We start from the raw sequence: 19,523 nt of genomic DNA on the forward strand, positions 1-19,523 counted from the left end.
CACTGGATAGTTCTTTTTTTTAATATATTCGACATGATATCTCCAGATCAGCTGCTCTGGAGATATTGAAACGTGCTGGATACCATCGGCATTTCTTCACTGGGGGATGTCTAGAATCGATTATATATATATTCAGGATGGAGCACATTGCTGTGTAAGACCCCTGTTGCAAAGGCATCTTACAATTGACTGCTGGATATTCAATCAGTGTTGACTGTAAATCCCCCCCCCCCCATCTTGTGATTTCGGGTTTACTGTGAAGCAATCTATATTCTCATCCATGGACTGCCATCGCTTCAGATGCAGCCGTTGAACGTTCTTTAACTTAGTTGGAACACGTCATGTTTACCACTATACGGAAAACGTCTGCATTGATAGGTTTGACTTGTTTCCTTTTTGAAGAAATTGCAGCAATATTTTCCCTAGCGGTGGAAAAACCGTCGACAAATTGTGCAAAAGAGAATTCTGGTTTGATCTTTAAATGTGGATTTTCTATACTAAAAATTATCAAACCTATCAGGCGACAGGCGAGATACAGCAATACCGCCAATAATCATGGCATCGCTCTTTAGCTTTGTTCTAAAAAATACCTAAAAAAAAGGAAATAAAAACACTCGATTTCTATCTCCATAGCATTGATTATTTACTTTAGAAATTTCCGAAGACGGCGCATTTTTGGACCAAAGTTTCCTCCGGAAACTACCCGTATATATATATATGTATATATATATATATACATATATTCTGCATTGACAATTTATTATTGATTGAGTTATGCGTCGAACACAAGCGGAACAGATTAAAATTCGGTGAATAAACTCCTAGAAGCGCAAAAAAATGTTTGACACCGAGAAATCTGGGTCATAAACTTTTTTTTCCCGTTTCAATTATTTTAACTCAAGTGCGCAAACTGTGTATGAAAGCTGTATGCTGTTCTTAAGAAGCAGAGAAATGATTGCAAGTTATTGTAAAAAAAAGTGCGTTTCTCTGTAACATCTTATTATTAAAATACTCTTGAATAAAACTAGTTGTTGAACATTTTTACGCTTGGTTATGAATTAAATTAAAGATGGCAAAAATTATATTCTTGTTTAATCCTTTATCCAATTGAAAGCAAACAAAGTTTGCTAGTGAAGTATCTTCACGACTAGGCTACTTGTATATAGAGACTAATAACTTCACTTGAACCTTGGTATCTCTTCTGGGTCTGGCTCTCACTGATGAGACCTCAATGAAAGGTTAAAACCAGCCTGAGTAGTGCCCTTCCCATGATACATAACATTAGATATGCCTGAAAGGACGTGTGTTTTCATTATGGTCTACTAAGTCAGTTAATGTGAAGTCATTAGCTCTATATACAAATAGCCTAGTCATGAAGATATTTTACGCACAAACTTTGTTTTCTTACACTTGAATAAAGGAGTAAACAAGAATATAATTTCTTGGCATTTAAGATGGCTATGTTGCACGCAGAGTAGACCTTCCACAAAGTCGGTGGACTGAAGGTTTTGTTATATTTGTTATGAAATCTCCCTAGATCATCAGCCTTTGACTTAATAATAATAATAATAATAATAATAATAATAATAATAAATCAGCTAACGCCTTTTTATTCCCGTATATAGGGAATAGGCGAGGCCGTTTTAGCCCTAACTTTTGGAGACTGAGTGGGCAGTTCAATCTCCACTGGCAACCAATCAGAGATAGCTGGCCCAAGGCTATCACTAATTAAGCAGCATGCAGTAAAGAGAGACGGCTCAACAAGTGCCGCCATCTCGCGTTCCCTAACTCTAACACTCGTATTTAATATCTGAAATAATGTGGGTTCTACGGTCGATTTTCTTGAGTCTACGGGACAAAAAACCTGAGTTTCCGGGAGAAAAAACTTGCTTGTCCGTGCCAGAGATCGACTAACTTGGGAACCAGTCGAAAAAAGGCTTAAGAAAATTTCTTCTAGTCGCTGACTAGATTCGAAACCAAGAAGTCTTCCTTCGTGTGGTCAAGTGCCGTGGTGTGCAAACGCCACATCCACTGAGCTACACAGGCTCCCGATGATGATGACAACAACAACAACAATAGCAACTTGTGACACATTGTCGTCTTTTTTACGCGTACCACTATTGAATAGATTTATTTCCTTGTATAACCTAAGTTTGTTGCAGACTCATGATTGATTTTTTTGTTAAAACGATAGAAATATTCACTATCGAATATCTCTCTTTCTATAGTTTCGACATGTGTTATATGTAAAGTTTCTAAGGACGTCTCCCCCATACTACTCATTTGATATAATGGCGCAAACGTTTGTTTAGCAATTTCTTATTTTAAACTAGTCCTACGATCAATACTGTTTGCTATAAGATTATTTTTTTTTCCTTTGGGAAGAGGGACTATAATTTCATTTTCAATGTGAAAAGAATAAGTTACCATAATACCCCCCCCTTTCCCCCACTATGAATGGTTCATTTTATTCTCAAAGTGATTCAAAATGAGACTGGCAGATGAAAAAAAAGTATTATTATTTTTCATTATAATTCCACCTTTGTTGACAAAGCATTTGGAATGATCGCAATTACTTCCCCGCTGAACGGAATTTAAGAACATTTTGTATTTACGATCACTATTAATATTTGTCGAGTCATTTCGGTTGAACTATTTTAATGGCAAAATTCAACAACACATATTTATGTCTAGAATACGCATGGCAAAAACAGCGGCGAAAATATACGGTGTCGCCGCATAAGAATGCAATGCATATTTTTAAGATTATATGCAGTCTTTCCTTACTTGTTTATTTGCGTTTCGAAAATACGTAGACGGCGATTAGATTGGTTTCTGTTCATTTCGGTATTCAAATTATTCCCAGCATATTCGCTCGATGAAATATATTGAAATTTTGTATTTGGAATGATAATCAAAATTTGTCTGGCCATTCCAATATGACCTTTCGCACTTACTGAATGAAATTTGATATTATCCGGTTATAATTTTATTTTTATTGACAAAACAATTTGATATGACAATAATAATAATATTGTCTGTCTCTCTCACCGGATGCCATTTATAATTAGTGATAGTCTTGTCAAGCTATCTCTGATTGGCTACCGGTGGAGATCGATCTGTCTCCTCAATCACCAAACGTTAGATACGGCTAAAACACCTCTATAAGCGCAATTAGAAACGATGGCGTTGCACCCTAACTAAAAGTTGATGTATTTCTTAGGAATGCTTTCTTAAAATCAAACAAAGCACTTACATAAACTGGGGGATGATGATGGTGGGGGGGGGGATAGGATAATAATCGAAAAGTCTCAGTAAAGCAATAATATCTGTTAGTGTTGATTTATTTCTGTTGCATTCAGCCAAAACGTCTTAGTAAAATGCAGTCCTAAAATGAAGTAATTGGTAAGTCAGCATGACATATATTCAATTGGCTATCGTGTTCCAATAAAAAAAGTTAATGTATTCATATATATATATATATTAAAGACATAGATTTAATGACTAAAAACCGAGATAACTTATAAAGATTTTAATAAGAATAATACGACTAGTTTCAGATTTAACAGCCTTCCTCAGGTATTCTTAAAGGAAAAGAATAATAATAAACATTGAAGTATCAAAACAAACTGGAAATTACAGGTAAAAATCGCCACACATAATTGATACATAAAAAGCGTTGTATTTTTTCAAGTTGTTCTAACAGGCGTGCCATTGTTTATTGCAAGTGTGCGTGCAGGCTCACATGAACGCCAATATTGAATAACTGCAGCATGGCTATCTGGGATGCTATAACTCAAATTGTTGTTTAAGTGGACAGGGTTCAGCAGGATTTCCCTTGATTCTGCAATTTTCCTCTCAAACTTATCATCACAGCGAAAGATATTTTCTGATCTATCCCAGTAAACGGAGATGCTACCTTTAATTTTAAAGGTAGCATCTCCATTCCATACATTAGCACAGTCCCTAAAAAATTAGCTAAAGTCCTTAAAAAATATAATATCAGGACGTTCTTCACCACACTTCCTAAAATCCGTTCTCTAATCAGCCATCCAAAGCCTCCTCATCACAACCTAAAATATTCAAGTGTATATAAATTATGGTGCGATTGCAATATCCCTTATTTCGGACAAACTAACAAATCTATTGAACAACGTATAGAAGAGCATAAGAGAGACATCTCTTACAAAAGATCTCATGCAACTGCGTTATCCAGTCATGTTCTTTTTTCAAATAATCCTAATGATGATCAACAAAGCCATTCGTTTGCTGGGATAGATCAGAAAATATCTTTCGCTGTGGTGATGAGTTTGAGAGGAAAACTGTAGAATCAAGGGAAATCCTGCTGAACCCTGTCCACTTAAACAACAATTTGAGTTATAGCATCCCAGATAGCCATGCTGCAGTTATTCAATATTGGCGTTCACGTGAGCCTGCACGCACACTTGCAATAAACAATGGCACGCCTGTTAGAACAACTTGAAAAAATACAACGTTTTTTATGTATCAATTATGTGTGTGGCAATTTTTATCTGTAATTTCCAGTTTGTTTAGATACTTCAATGTTTATTACTATTCTTTTCCTTTAAGAATACCTGAGGAAGGCTGTTATAAGTCGAAACTAGTCGTATTATTCATATTAAATCTTTATAAGTTATCTCGGTTTTTAGTCATTAAATCTATGTTTTTAAAATGTATCAGAACAACCGAGTGAAAGCCGATTATCACACACACACACACACACACACACACACACACACACACACACACACACACACACACACACACACACACACACACACACACACACACACACAGATATATATATATACATTTTTCAGAAAATTCGCTGAGGAAATTTCTGAAACTGATATATATATATATATATAAAGATTTATTATTTTAAATTGCAAATTTGGTGAGGAAGAAGAGGAAAATAGAATTTCTTTGTTTTGGAGAACCGTAAACTCTGGCACATGCATACATATATAAATATATATACGAAATTCCCCGCCTGCTGTTTCCGCGGTTGCTGCCTAATGATAAGGATATCACTTTATTATACCCTTAAGGCATAATAACTTTCTGTGTCCAATTTATTGATCTGTTGGCAATGATGTGCGTTAGCACACTAAAAATGTCTGATATTTTGTTGCCTCAAGTAGTCGTTAAGCTTTTATGCTTAAGCCAGTGCTACTCTAGTAATATTTTATGTTTTCAGGGATTTATTATGTTGGTAATGCTTGTTAAATATCATCATTACCATAATATACCCATATTCCAACTTATGAAATTGGAAATTAAACTGGACTGTTTATTTATTTACTTTTAAGCATGGCAGCTGATTTTTATATTTGCCTGCACATTATCTGCTGATTTTAAAACATAATAATTATATTTGCTATTTAAAAGTTCTGATTATTACCAATGTTATTCCCTTTTGCGTCACAAATAAAAAAAACACGTTAAAATAATATAGAAGATTTGGCTTCTAACCAGGTAAATTTATTTTTGGTAATGTTAGTATTGGTACATAAATTTCTTTGTTTTTTTCTCCCTTTTGTATTTTTTCTAAATAAAACAATTAGACGTATCTACAACAGTTCATTGTTTTGTATAGCTAGTTGAAGTAACGAGAGATCTAAAGTGCTGCAAAACAGAACGAGACTTCCAAATTATAAAACGAGGTCCTAGTTCAGGCTAGTATGCTAGAGAATTTCATTCAACTCATTGAACAGACGAGACAAGAAGTTATTTTTTAAGATAAAGCAGACAAATCGAGGACCAATCCATTCTATGGTTTTCTGCAGACATGAATAGTAAGAACTTATATATTCGTTTGAAACTTATAGTAGAAAAAAGTAGAAACTACTTAAAATAGTTTCAAAGTAGAAAGAGGAGTCATGCAGGGTTGACCACTCTCACCAAATTTATTTACTATCTCGAAGAAATATGCAAAACGATAGCCGAAAAACCAGGTCTACCAAAAAAATGGTACGAATATCAACCATATTCAGGCGATATTATTATTCTTGCAGAATCTAAAGAAAGTTGCAAAAAAAAAAAAATAATAATAGTAATAAAAATTTTAAAAGAAGAATTCAAAACTTTTGGAATGAAAATCAATCTAAGCAAAACGAAAACAAGGAAAATAGGAAGCGATGAGGAAAAAATTTCAATAAATCACATACTTGAACAAGTAAAGCTTTATTATTATTATTATTCGTGACACCTCCAAGGAATCATTAGACTCATCGTGGGAGGACACCTACTATACAACTGCCTCCACCAATCATCTCTATCAACGCCATCTACCGCCCACCACAACTAGTATTTTTTGTCTGTAAATTGCGTGTGTTCTGAAGGGCCGATTTGTCTGTATGCGGGATGAAAAACCCGAGATTCCTGGAGAAAAAACCCTGCTACCTCCATATGAGATCGGCTAACTCACCTTCGATTGAAAAAGTCCACATAAAGATTTCTCCCGTCACGACGAGAATCGAACTTAGGCCTATTCCAATCGAAGGGCTCAATGTACCGCCGTTCTTCCAATTGCGGTACGGAGGCGCTATAGCAGTCTCGTTACTCACAACCTCGACAACATAGATACAGTAAAATATAGACTTAACAAAGGCTCGTCTAATATGAATAAATTAAACAAAATATGGAGAAATAACAGCATTTCAAAAAGCCTCAAATGAAAACTCTATAAAACCATTGTTATACCTATGGCAACATATGGCGCTGAAACATGGAGACTCAATCAGAGAGAAATACAGAAAATCAGGGCATTGGAAATGAAATATTTAGGAAAAAATAAATGACTCACTGGTCAGGACTCAAACCAATGAACAAGTCAAACACAAATTAAACCAAGAAGATATCATATATATATATATATATATATATATATATATAATTCTTAAACGGCAATTAAGATAGTTTGGACGCCTCCAGAGGATGCTCAATCAGAGATTACGAAATAGAGCACTGAACGGAATCATTGGAGGAAGGCGATCAAGAGGTAGACCAAAAAGAACTTGGATACAGTCTTTGAAGGAAAGGTCACAATTATTGAGCTTCAGCGAGATGGCAAAAATGGACAAAGATAGAGCCAAATTGCAAATATTTTTCCATTGGGGTACTCAATCCATTATCTGACGGATGGGAAAGAAGAGAATATATTCGTTTATATATAATAGGTATATCGGAAATACCGTTTATATATAATAAGAAATATTGTTTATTATAATAGGAATATCTGAAACGTGGTTGACTGGAATTGAAGTTGCTGGGTATAGTATTTTTAGAAATCACAGAAATTATAAAAAATGATGGATGTATTAATGATGATAACAAATGAGTGTTGTCCATTTAGGTCTGTGGAATGGGGGGGGGGGGTAAAAATGAGATTGATTTTGAAAGTGTAAATAAGTGTTGCTAGAGAGAGAGAGAGAGAGAGAGAGATTTAGTTGTATGGGTGTGTGTTACAGACACCTGGGAATAACGAACAAGATGAGAAAGAAGTGTATAGGCAAATTAGTTTAGCTAGTGAAAAAAAAAAGCGTTATAGTTATAATAATGAGGGATTTCAATTTTCGAAATATAAATTGGAAAGCAGAAATAGCTAATGGGAGAAAGGAAAAAGAATTTCTCGAGTTCTTAAGGGATCACTATCTCATACAGCTGCTGATAGAAGGAACTCGTGGGTCAAGTGGATTTAGTAATACCGTCGGATAACGTAATTGTCATCAACATATCAACATTGACAGCAGTTGGTAACAGTGTTTGAAAAAGGAACTTGAAGGCAAAGGGATTAATATGGCGTGGATCATAGTAAAGAAGTATTTGATGATGGCAATAACAGACTGTGTGCCTAAATCAAAAAGCATTAACAAAAAAAAAAATGTGTTAAAAATAGGGAAATTAAGCAGTAATTGCAAAAGAAGAGAAGATTATGGAGAAAATATAAACTTCGAAGATGTGAACAGTTGCATGAAATCTATAAAGTGCAGGCAAGAAGAGTGACGAGTATAAACAGAAAAAGGCGAAATTAGAGTATGAGAAGAGACTAGCGAAACAGCTAAGAAAAATCCCAGGGAGTTTTTCTGTTATGCATCTAGCAAGATAAAGAATGATTATGGGAAGATATCTCTGCTGAATAGAAATGGCGCAAGAGTGAGCAAGGAAGAAGTTATTGTGGAGTTGTTCAGTGATTATTTTGCTAAGGTTTTTCATACTTATGGTAATGATACTATTCTAAGGAAACAGGAAGTTGAGAACTCAAAACTTCAACCTAGATCCTTGAAGGTGAATGAGGTAGAAGCCTATGATTGCTTAAGTCATCTTGATGTGAATAAGGCTATTGGATTGGATAGAATATCACACTACATGTTATGAAAGAATGCGCTAATGAACTCCATTCTTTTTTACTAGTAAACTTTATCGTACCGACTTTCTTGTCCTGCAGAAGCCAGACAGAATAGCTGGTGAAACTTGTTGACAATTGTGTAGATCTTTTAATATGATATGTTTAATTTGTTTTTTTTTAATGATATTGCGAGTGGTCTGCAAGCTGATATTCAGTTGTTTCTGATATTTACGGTCGACTAATAAACCAAAAGATTATCACTCAATTTCAATGTTAAGTGACCAAATAATTTAACAATAATGAACTGGTGTAGCATTATTACGGCAAATTGGATTAGAAAATCTGTTCGTTGATTGGATAGCAAACTAACTTTATAATCGATATCAAACGGTGGTGTATAGAGATGCCATGTATCACAGGAGGAGATTACCAGTGGAGTCCCACAGGATTCTGTTCTAGGATCACTGCTGTTTAATTTTTTTTTTTTAATTTTTTTTTTTTTTTATAATGATATTGCGAGTGGTCTGCAAGCTAATATTCAGTTGTTTGCGGATGATACTAAGCTTGGAAAAGTTATTGGGAATGATGCAGATGTACTAATGCTTCAAAGCGATTTGAATCAAGTGGCTATGTGGGCTAACAAGTGGGGGTCAATTTAACACCAGTAAATGTAAGGTTTTGCGCTTTGGATCTCAATTAAAGTAAAGTTGTTTGGAGATGTTGTATTACAGGAGGTGTAGGAAGCGATCTTGGGATATTGGTGGACGTATTGCACATATTGGACATATTGCAAAAGTAATAAAAACAGCACAAAGAAATGCCAGTATGCTAAGAAGAACACTAACAAGTAGAGATAAGGATGTGGTTATTCTGCTGTACAAGGCTTTGATTAGACCACATCTGGGCTACTGTGCATAGATTTGGTCATCGGCGTTCTCTCAATCTCACTATGAAGCCAGATTGAGAGAATCTAAATTACAGACGCTAGTTAATAGGCAGAAGAGGGGAGACATGGTTGAGGCATATAAATTGTTAAGGGGTTCTTATCAAGAACCCCTTAAATGAAGTTTGACCTCTTGTCAAACTTCATTTGACAAGAGGTCATTCTTGGAAGTTGTATAAAGGTGTGGTACATAAGAGAGTGCGACATGACTTTTTTTTTGCATGGACAGTGGTTGGTGAGTAGAATTTATTGTCAAATGAAGTGGTGAGCATGCAAACATTGAACTAATTTAAGATGAGGTGATAAACATTATCTCTGTTAGAATACATCTTACTATTGCCTCCCTTGATGAGTCTTAACTCCAGGAGGTGCTTGTATAATAATAATGATAATATGCGTCGTCACCACGGCATTCACCTCTGGAATTTCGTGACTTCTTTTAGCCTGAGCTGTGGAACAGGAACATTGCATTTTATAAACACAAGAATACGTCTTTTAGATGTTCTTAAGACTTCGAAGTTTTACAGCTGTTTTATGATATATTCAGATTTTTACATCCTGAAGTATAAGAAGCAGTACGTTTTGTAGTCGCTGCACAAAGTTGCAGCATATGATATCTGTGATGACAACACAAATATCATAACTGTGATGACAATTTTTCTCTGTGGAATGATTTATACATGACCCTTTTTTGCTTAAGTTGTCTTATCTTTTCAACACCTCCTGAGATATGGTGGTCCATTGGTTAAGCTTAGTAATAAATTGAACTTTTGTCCAGGGCACCTTCTAGGGAAGGATTTGGCATGAAGTTATCTACTTGAGTGAATTATTTGCACGAACATCAGGTGCTGCCTTCAGCCTTTTTTTTTTTTTTTTTTTTTTTAACGATTAACATGTTTAGGAAATTAAGTTGTTTGCTGTTTCTTTATATTTCAACATTTGCTAACGGAGACTATGCATGTTAGTAAAGTGGATCGATCAATTGATCCATTTCAGTTTTGTCTGACGATTTCAGGTTAGGTCCTTTTTATTTGTTTTTATTTTTTAGAATTCAACAATATAAAGCAATTCATTTTTCTGTGAGTTTCATTATGTATTGTATCCGATGGCTTGCTTGATCCCTGCAGACTATAGGACAAATCAACTTCCGAGTAGTTTCCGTATCAGTTGCCGCATGTGCATATTAACGGGACATTGTCCATGCAATGGACTCCATTGTTGATAACCTGCAACAAAAACCAAATCTACTACAGAATACACGGAGTACGAGGGTGGTCTGAAAAGTTCTCGGCCTCCATAGATGGCAACACTATCGGCAATTTTTTTTTTTTTTTAGTTGGTAATTTGGATTCAGAATTTTATAACCGCAAATCGTGCGGTTATAAAATTATTTGTAAAAGAAGGTTTAAGGCCAAAAGAAATTCATTCAAAGTTCATAAAAGTTTATGGGCACCCTTCTCCTTCGTTTTCGACAATTAAGAAATGGGCTGCCGATTTTAAACGTGGCAGTACCAGCCTTGAAGATGATCCAGGTGAAGGACGTTCAAAAAGTTTAACAATACCAGAAATCATTGATCAAGTGCACGATATGGTATTGGATGACCGGCGAGTCAGAGTGCGTGAAATTGCTGAGTGAGACTATAGGCATTTCAAAAGAAAGTGTAGGATATATTTTGCATGAAGAATTGCAAATGAAAAAAGCTTTGCGCAAGATGGATGCCGCGCTTGCTCACAACAGATCAAAAACGCACTCGCATGAAAATCTCTGAACAGTGCTTCGAGCGTTTTAACAAGAATTAAACTGATTTTGTGCGTCGATTTATTATTATGGATGAGACTTGGATTCACCATTCCACATCAGAATCCAAACAGTAGTCGGTTGTTCAGCGCCGAAGAAGACAAAGTCGTTTCCATCAGCAGGAAAGGTCACGGCATCGGCGTTTTGTTTATTAATTATCTTGAAAAGGGTGAAACAATAACCGGGAATATTATTCCGATCTTTTAACCAGACTGGACGAAAAATTCGTGAGAAAATACCCGGTTTGCAGAATAAAAAAATCATCTTTCATCAGGACAATGCACCTGCCCACAAAGGTGTTTTGGCAATGGGAAAATTGAGGGATCTGCACTATGATTGTTGAAACATTTATCATATTCCCCAGATTTGGCTCTCTCTGACTCCCAAAACTAAAATTCTCCCTCACTGGTCAGCGTTTTTCTTCTTATTGAGGGGTATTTTGCAGATCTTTCTGAGAACCACTACAGGGACGGAATAATGGCATTGGAGCATTGCTGGGATAAATGCATTAGTATTAAAGGAGATTATGTTGAAAAATAATAATTTTGAAATTATTTCAGTCAGTGGCAGGGTGACCACCCAGCAAAAATATTTTGTACCAATTTATTGCAGGAAACAGGTACTAGATCTGAAAAAAAAAAAAAAGTACAGAATTTTTTCTCCCGGAAACTCGGGTTTTTCATCCCGCATACAGACAAATCTGCCCTTCAGAACACACGCAATTTACAGACAAAACATACTAGTTGTGGTAGTGGTGGAGGTGGGCGGTAGATGGCGTTGATGGAGATGATTCGTAGTAGTGGTTCGGTGTAGTGGGTGAGACAATTGTAGGTGTCCTCCCGCGATGAGTCTTCAGACTCCTTGGAGGTGTCAGGAATAATAATAATAATAATAATAATATAATTTTTATTTGCTTTTGTTTCACTCTATTTAGGACATTTTACGATATTACTACCTTATTATCATAGATGAACTCAATGTAAAACCGCTAAATTAACACATGTAGGACAAATATGAAAAGAAATAAGTCAAACTAACCTCACTGTAGTCATCTATGAGTACAATAGCTGCAGTTGTCAATCATCAAAACAGAAGTCTTCTCATTTCTAACTCTAGCACTTAACATGTGTATTAATTACCATATAATTTTAGTCTCATTTTAATGCTTAAAATAATGTAACATTAAATTTTCAGTTACTTAATATGCTATTTGCATATACACAGGGGTTTTCCCACTCACAAGAAAAACACTGGAAATATTTATTCATTATTTTTGGTAGATTTTGCTAAATTAATTGACTTCAGAAATAGTAAAATCAAAGTTGAGAATATTTCAATTTTTCTTTTGTCAAAAGGATTTCATTTATCAAGGGAGTTGTAGCTGATTTCTTATTTTATTCTTCTTATCTATTGTCACTGCTGAAAATAGTCTTTTAGTTGATGCTGATAAATGAGGGAAGCATAATACAGCTTTAACTAATGTTGCTAAATTAGGAAACATTTGTTTTCCTACAGTATTTTTCATTTCAAAAACTTTGTTCTAAAAAAAAAACATGAATTCTTGACCTTTTTCAATGCTTTTACAGTCTTTCAAGTTGCCATTCTCTATCAAACTCTTCATATCACCTCTAGATATACATTTTCTATGTCTAAAAACTAACCATTGTCAGCTAGATTTATGTTTTCAGTGGGCTGCAAGTTATGCTGTGCATCAATAAAAAAGTTGGTTACTCATTTTAAAATATTTACTTTTGCCACTTGTTTTCATTGTTGTAATGATCTTATAATGTGCGAGAAGTGTAAATAGCGAAGAATATATTTTGCCAGTCGGATTGCATGAGCATAGGATCAGGGGGAAGAGAATGTTAGCAAACAGTGAGAGGAGGAGGGGAAAAAAAAGAGAAATCAATAATAATAATAATAATAATAATAATTTAAATATAAAGAGCCAATAGGCTTCACTTCAGCAATGTAACATTATTTAAATTCCGATCTTTGAGTTTCTTATTCGGTTTTGAAACAATATGGGATTTAATATCCCCTTAATTTAATGCATATTCCATAGACCTGCTACCATCTTGATTACTAGCCTCTGTATCCTCTCCACCTCTTTCTCATAGCCCAGAAACCCAGGTGACCAGATCTACATGCAGTAGTCCAGATGTGGTCTCATTAAGGCTCAATAAAGAGGAATAATAACCTGCTTGTCTCAAAGTATTCTTCAGTAACCAAGTAATCAGATGAGCTGCTTTATCTACTTTTGCTATATACCCTCTAAACTCCCTATCCACTAACGCTTCCAAATCTCTGGCTTCGTCAATTTCCACGACTACAGTTCCATCAATGTGGTATACAGCTGGTAATCTTTTCACCCCAAAATGCATAACCTTACATTTTGCCACATTAAACTAATATCCATTCTCATTTGCCCAGACTGTCAATCTATCGAAATCGTCGTGAAAAATTTTAACATCATCTGTAATGGCCAAGAACAGAGCCCCGTGGCATGCCACAGGGCTCTGTTCTTGGCCATTACGGATGATGTAAATCATCAGTATTCAAGATAGAGTCACCGGCCCATTTCTGGACTCTACTCCTGAATAAACTACTCTCTGATATCTCTCCATCAACCTCACCAATCCTATATCCATCCCAATGTGCTGCAGTTTATTAATTAGAATTCCATGTGGTATCCTGTCTAAGTCTTTTTCAAAGTACAGTAGTATCACTGTAAATGAATTATCTTTTTCCAGGCTCAGCTGTCACTGTATAATAAAACGTGAACAAGTTATTGAGCATGACCTACCCTTCACAAAACCATGTTGACTATGTACAGTATCCCATTTCCATCTATCCATTCCTGTATTTTGGTCTTGACCAACTTCTCCAGTACCTTGGCAGCAATTCCTGATGATTGATTCCTGATATGCTGATCGGTCAGTAATTTGCCATATCTTGGAGCCTTCTTTATGCAATGGAACTATTTGTCCCCCCTTTCCACCCCAGCCCCCTTGGGACTAACCTGGAACTGAGACTTAGATTAAATAATGTGGTCAAAGGCACTGACAATTCCCTAGTACCTTCATGTAAAACTAGAGCTGGTATACCATCTAATCCCATAGCTCTATTCACATCTAGGTTCTGTAATATGCTATGCACCTCCATTTCATTTTCCTTAGTTCCCATATAAGTCTCTGCCAATTTCATTGTTGCAGTATGGATGATGTACTCTTGCAAAGTGTTCAATTAGTAATCCTACTGTTTGGACTGATTCAGTTACCTCCCTACTATTGACATTCATTAAATTCATTCTGCCATATACATTCTTCCTTCTACTTGCAACATATTATTATTATTATTATTATTATTATTATTCAGGCCTCCATGGAGTCAAAAGACTCATCGTGGGAGGTCCTTCCTAAGAACATAAAGTCTGTGTTCTTCCTAAGAACATAAAGTCTCCCCTCGATGAGTCTTTATGTGAACATAAAGACTCATCGAGGGGAGGTCCCCCTTAAGAAACACAAAGTCTATCATACCACTCATTAAACTCATTGACTGTTCTCGCTTTCACCACTCCATCAGGCAATGCATTCCACGGTTCAACCACCCTCCACACAAAGAAACCACTCCTTACCCTCTTGCTCACAGTTTCCTTTCGTAACTTCCAGGGATGGCCTCTTGTAATCACTCCTTCCCACTGTTCAACCAAGCGAAAGAACTCCCCAGTGTCAACCCTGTAACCACCTCTCAACAGTTTAAAAGTCTCAATCATATCACCTCTCCTTCTTCTATCCACCAAACTCTGTAGTCCACATTCCCTCAGCCGATCCTCATAACTATGCTTGTACAGTCCTGAAATCATCTTTTTCATCCATCTTTGTATCCTTTCCACAGATATTGAAAGAACTGTTTGAGATTATCTTTGGCTTACAATGCTAACTTCCTTTCATACAGTTGCATTATTTATGTCTTCACATAAATAATGCAATTTCAAAATAGATCAGTCATTAATTTGCTATTCATTCTTCTTAGAAAATCTATTCATTAACAAAAAAATTCTTCTTCTTCTTCTTCATGTGCCTTTTCTCATCTATTTGGGGTCGGTCTTTTACATGATGTGACCTTACTTGCTCTCCCAACTGACTTGTTGCGGAGACTGATGTTGGGGGGGGGGGATATTTCTGTCTGTAGATGCATGTGTTCATGAGGCTAGTTTGCCTGTTCTGAGGGACAAAAATCCGAATTTTCCAGGTGAAAGAAACTCCCCCACCTCCGTATGAGACCAGCTAACTCACCTTTAGTTATAAGAGACCAGCTAACTCACCTTTAGTTATAAGAGACCAGATAAAGGTTCCTCACATCATGGACAGGAATCGAACCCAGGTCTTCGTCTATACCAACTGAGCTACTAACAGGAAAAAAATATATATTTCATAATTTTTCAGGGAAATTGATTAGTTTTCACTTTTTTCTTCATATTAAAAAAGTGAACATGTTTAGAACAATTGTGTGTAGCAAGAAAGCTCTTGTAAGAAATCAGTGCCCTCTAAATATTGTCCTCTGGACAGGAGTGGAAAGATTCTGAAATTTTCTTAAGGTATGCAATGCTATAATTTTGGAAAGTTTATTCTGGTAGTCGGACTGTTCTTTCACTAAAAGAGTATTTCCTTCTTTAATTATAATGCAAATTTAGCAAAAATTTTAATATTACAAAAAAATTGAAGCGAGTACACAGTATTAATGATACAAAAATGTTCAAAATGTCAATAACTATTTTTCAACAGCTTGCCAAATGAACGAATTCAAGAAATTTTGATCCATCCATTTCCATTAATTTTATCTAATATCTGATATCAAACTGAATTCCTTGTTAAGCTTTTATTTGTTTATGGTGATTGATCTCTTTTGTGAAAACCTATAGCATGGGTACTATCATCGTGCTGTAGGTTAAATTTTTTTTTTAATGATAATCCATAAGGGGTGCTTAAGGGTCAAAGCTGTATAACTGAGAGGAGACCTCCACATAGCCTTTAAAGGAATGCGGAGAACTGACCAGGGCTTCTGACCTAATGTCCAATCCTCACCTTCTCGTGGTGCACCCTGTTGGGTATCTACTTTGATACTGAACGAACGAGGATGGGCTGGCAATTTGGGATTTAGCCGACCAAATTGTATTCTTATTGGTTAAACCAAAATAAAAAATGATGGTACAACATGACAAAATTTCATGCCGGCTGGGGCGTCGCCCGGTTAAACAAGGCCCCCGTTGTTTTCGCCAGGGAACCAGGGCGAACAGCGAAAAGTCAGCTACTGGAACAAATCTGAAAACAAACCCCAACTCAACATCACCAGAGTTAAAGATCGGTACTATCAACGTAAGAAGCCTGAATGGCAAAGAAATGGAGCTAGCTGAGGAATTAGATAAGTACCAGATCGACATAATAGGGGTGACTGAAACAAAAAAGACCAAAACTGGTGAGATCTTTCTGAGCAATAAATACAAAATGTTATATTCAGGCAATGACAATCAAGGAAAAGAAGGAGTAGCCATAGTATTCAACACAAAATACGAGGCTAATCTTCTTGAATGGCAGTCAGTCTCAAGTAGAGTTATGTGGGCAAATATGAGAATGGGGAACTGGACAATGAGACTTATTTGTGCCTATGGTCCCACAGAAGGTTCTACTAAGGTAGAAGTGGAGGAATTTTTTGAGGCTTTAGAAAAAGCAACTGACACAATGAAAAAGGAAAAGTTGGTCCTTGTTGGGGATCTAAATAGTAGAGTAGGAAATGATTGTGAGACAAACAAAAATATTTTGGGAAAATTTGGAGAAAAGAGCAAAGCTAATAATAATGGCAAATATCTGTTGGATTTCTGCTCAGGACATGGACTGGTTATTACTAACACCATGTTCCAACATAAAAATGTGCACAAATTCACATGGAGAGAAGAGGCTAGGAATAAGAAAAGTCTCATTGACTATGTTATTGTTGATAGTGATGTTTTCTCCCTGGTGCAGGACACCAGAGTGTACAGAGGATTTGAAATTGGAAGTGATCACTATTTAGTCTTGAGCAGGATAAAATTGAATTTCATATTGAAAAGAATAACATGTAAGAAAGTTTTAAAGCGAATAAAAGTTGAGCAGCTCTCAGATGTGAACTGTAGACTAAAATACAGAAATATTATTGAAAAGAAAATGAAAGAGTTTGAGAACAGGAATCAAACCATGGAGATTCAGTGGCAAACTCTGAAGGAAACATTGATTGATTCTGCCAGAGAGGCATGTGGTGAGGTTGTGTGCAAGGATAAAAAAATCGGAACTCCCTGGTGGACACAGGAAGTTAAAGAGGCAGTGAAGGAAAAGAAGAAAGCATATCAAAAGTTCCTGGCAAATAAGTCAGCTTTTACTCTTACAGAATACAGAGACAAATGTAAGAAAGCTAAACAGTGTGTAAAACTAGCTAAACAAAAGTCATGGGAGGACTTTGGCAAGAATATAGAAAATAAATAAATATCAAGAAGGTGGCAAAATATTCTGGAGGTTGTTGAAGAAGCTTAGGAATGGAAGAAAGAGTGCTGTAAAAGGAATTAGAGATGATAAAGGTGAAATGAAAACAGGAGAAAAAGATATCCTTGAAGTATGGAGTAATTACTTTGAAAAACTGCTAAATGAAACAAGCAGTGATGACAGCACAGTGATAAAAAACACTGACCAGGCATGCAGTCAGGAATACATATCCATACTTGAAGTAGAAAAAGCCATCAAAGACTTGAAATGTGGAAAGGCAGCAGGAGTAGATGATATTCGACCAGAAATGCTGAAGTATGGTGGTATAAGAGTCTTACAGTGGCTGCACTGCATAGTTCAGAAAGCCTGGACAGAGGGACGAATTCCCAATGATTGGAGTAGAGCTCTCATAGTACCCATATATAAAAAGGGAAATAAAACTGAATGTGAGAATTACAGAGGTATTTCCCTACTGAGTGTTCCTGGCAAGATCTATGCAAGTATACTTGAGAAACAGTTGAGAAGAATTGTGGAAGAAAAGCTTTGTGAAGAACAAGCTGGATTCAGGCCAAATAGAGGCTGTCAGGATCAGATCTTCACTTTACGACAAATAGTCGAGAAAGCATGGGAATATAACAAAGATCTGTATTTAAGTTTTGTCGATTTGGAAAAGGCATATGACAAGGTGCCAAGAGAGAAGCTATTCAATACGCTGCAGTTATATGGTGTCAATGGGGCATTATATCAAGCAATACTTAGTCTTTATTTGAGTTGTGAGTCAGCAGTTAGAATTGAAGGAAGTACAGGAAGATGGTTTAATGTTAAATCTGGTGTGAGACAAGGATGTACATTATCCCCTCTGTTATTCATTATCTATATGGATCACATTATGAAGGAATGTGGTATTAAACCTGATATCAAAATTGGAGATGTTAATGTCAGCTCTTTGCTTTATGCGGATGATGTTATACTTCTAAATAAATCCGCTACAAGTCTACAAGATTCTCCGACTAAATTGAATAGCTGTTGTAATAGATATGGTATGAAGGTCAGCAATAAAAAGACAAAGACAATGAAAATAGGCAGAATCATTGAAAATGTCAACTGTGTTGTGAATGGAGAACCTGTGGAACAAGTAAAACATTTCAGCTACTTAGGCACGATTTTTACTGAAGATGGTAAATTAAATATAGAAATAGACAACAGAATCAGCAAAGCTGGTATGGTGGGAAGTCAATTGAATAAATTCATATGGAATAAGAAAGAAATTAATTGGAACACTAAATTAGCTGTATACAAGACAGTGTTCAACCCAGTTTTATCTTATGGATCTGAGTGCTGGGTCAGAAGTAAAACACTTGACCAAAGACTAGAGACCGCAGATATGAGAGTCCTGAGAAAGATTAGAGGCGTGAACAGATGGCATCAATGGCAATATCATATTAAAAATGAGGATATTAGGAAAGAACTTGACATTGTCAGCATCCAGGAATGCGTTAGCAGAGCTAATCTCAGGTGGTATGGTCACTTAAATAGAATGGGAGAGGAAAGATTAGCAAAACAAGTGTTCTCTGCCAGGTTGGCAGGAAAACGACCCAGAGGAAGACCAAGATATAGGTGGATTGATACGGTACAAAGTGCCTTAGACGATAGAAATATAAGATCTGATAATGTTGGAGTCTTGACAAGTAACAGACTGATTTGGAGGAAAATTGTAGATAGGAAGTTAGTAATGATGTAATTTTTTCATGTAGTACTGTCATATCCTGTACACCCCTTGAGGATACATGGCAGGAATTTGATGATGATGATGATGATGATCCATAAAATTTGATCCCTGCTCTAAATGAAATGTGATATTTTTTTTCCCAAACTACTTCATGTCTGCAAGGTGGT

The 19,523-nt window shown here is 35.9% G+C and overlaps 1 protein-coding gene across 5 annotated transcripts in view; it reads left to right on the forward strand.

Annotated features, from left to right (window-relative positions):
- Window positions 1-19,523, forward strand: part of LOC150103595 (CD109 antigen-like) — a 716,838-nt gene that overhangs the window by 167,246 nt on the left and 530,069 nt on the right. The window lies entirely within an intron of this gene.

This window comes from Typopeltis vanoorti, chromosome 9 (assembly GCF_054136105.1).
Source record: "Typopeltis vanoorti isolate ZY-2024b chromosome 9, IOZ_Tvanoo_1.0, whole genome shotgun sequence".
Lineage (NCBI taxonomy): Eukaryota > Metazoa > Arthropoda > Arachnida > Uropygi > Thelyphonidae > Typopeltis > Typopeltis vanoorti.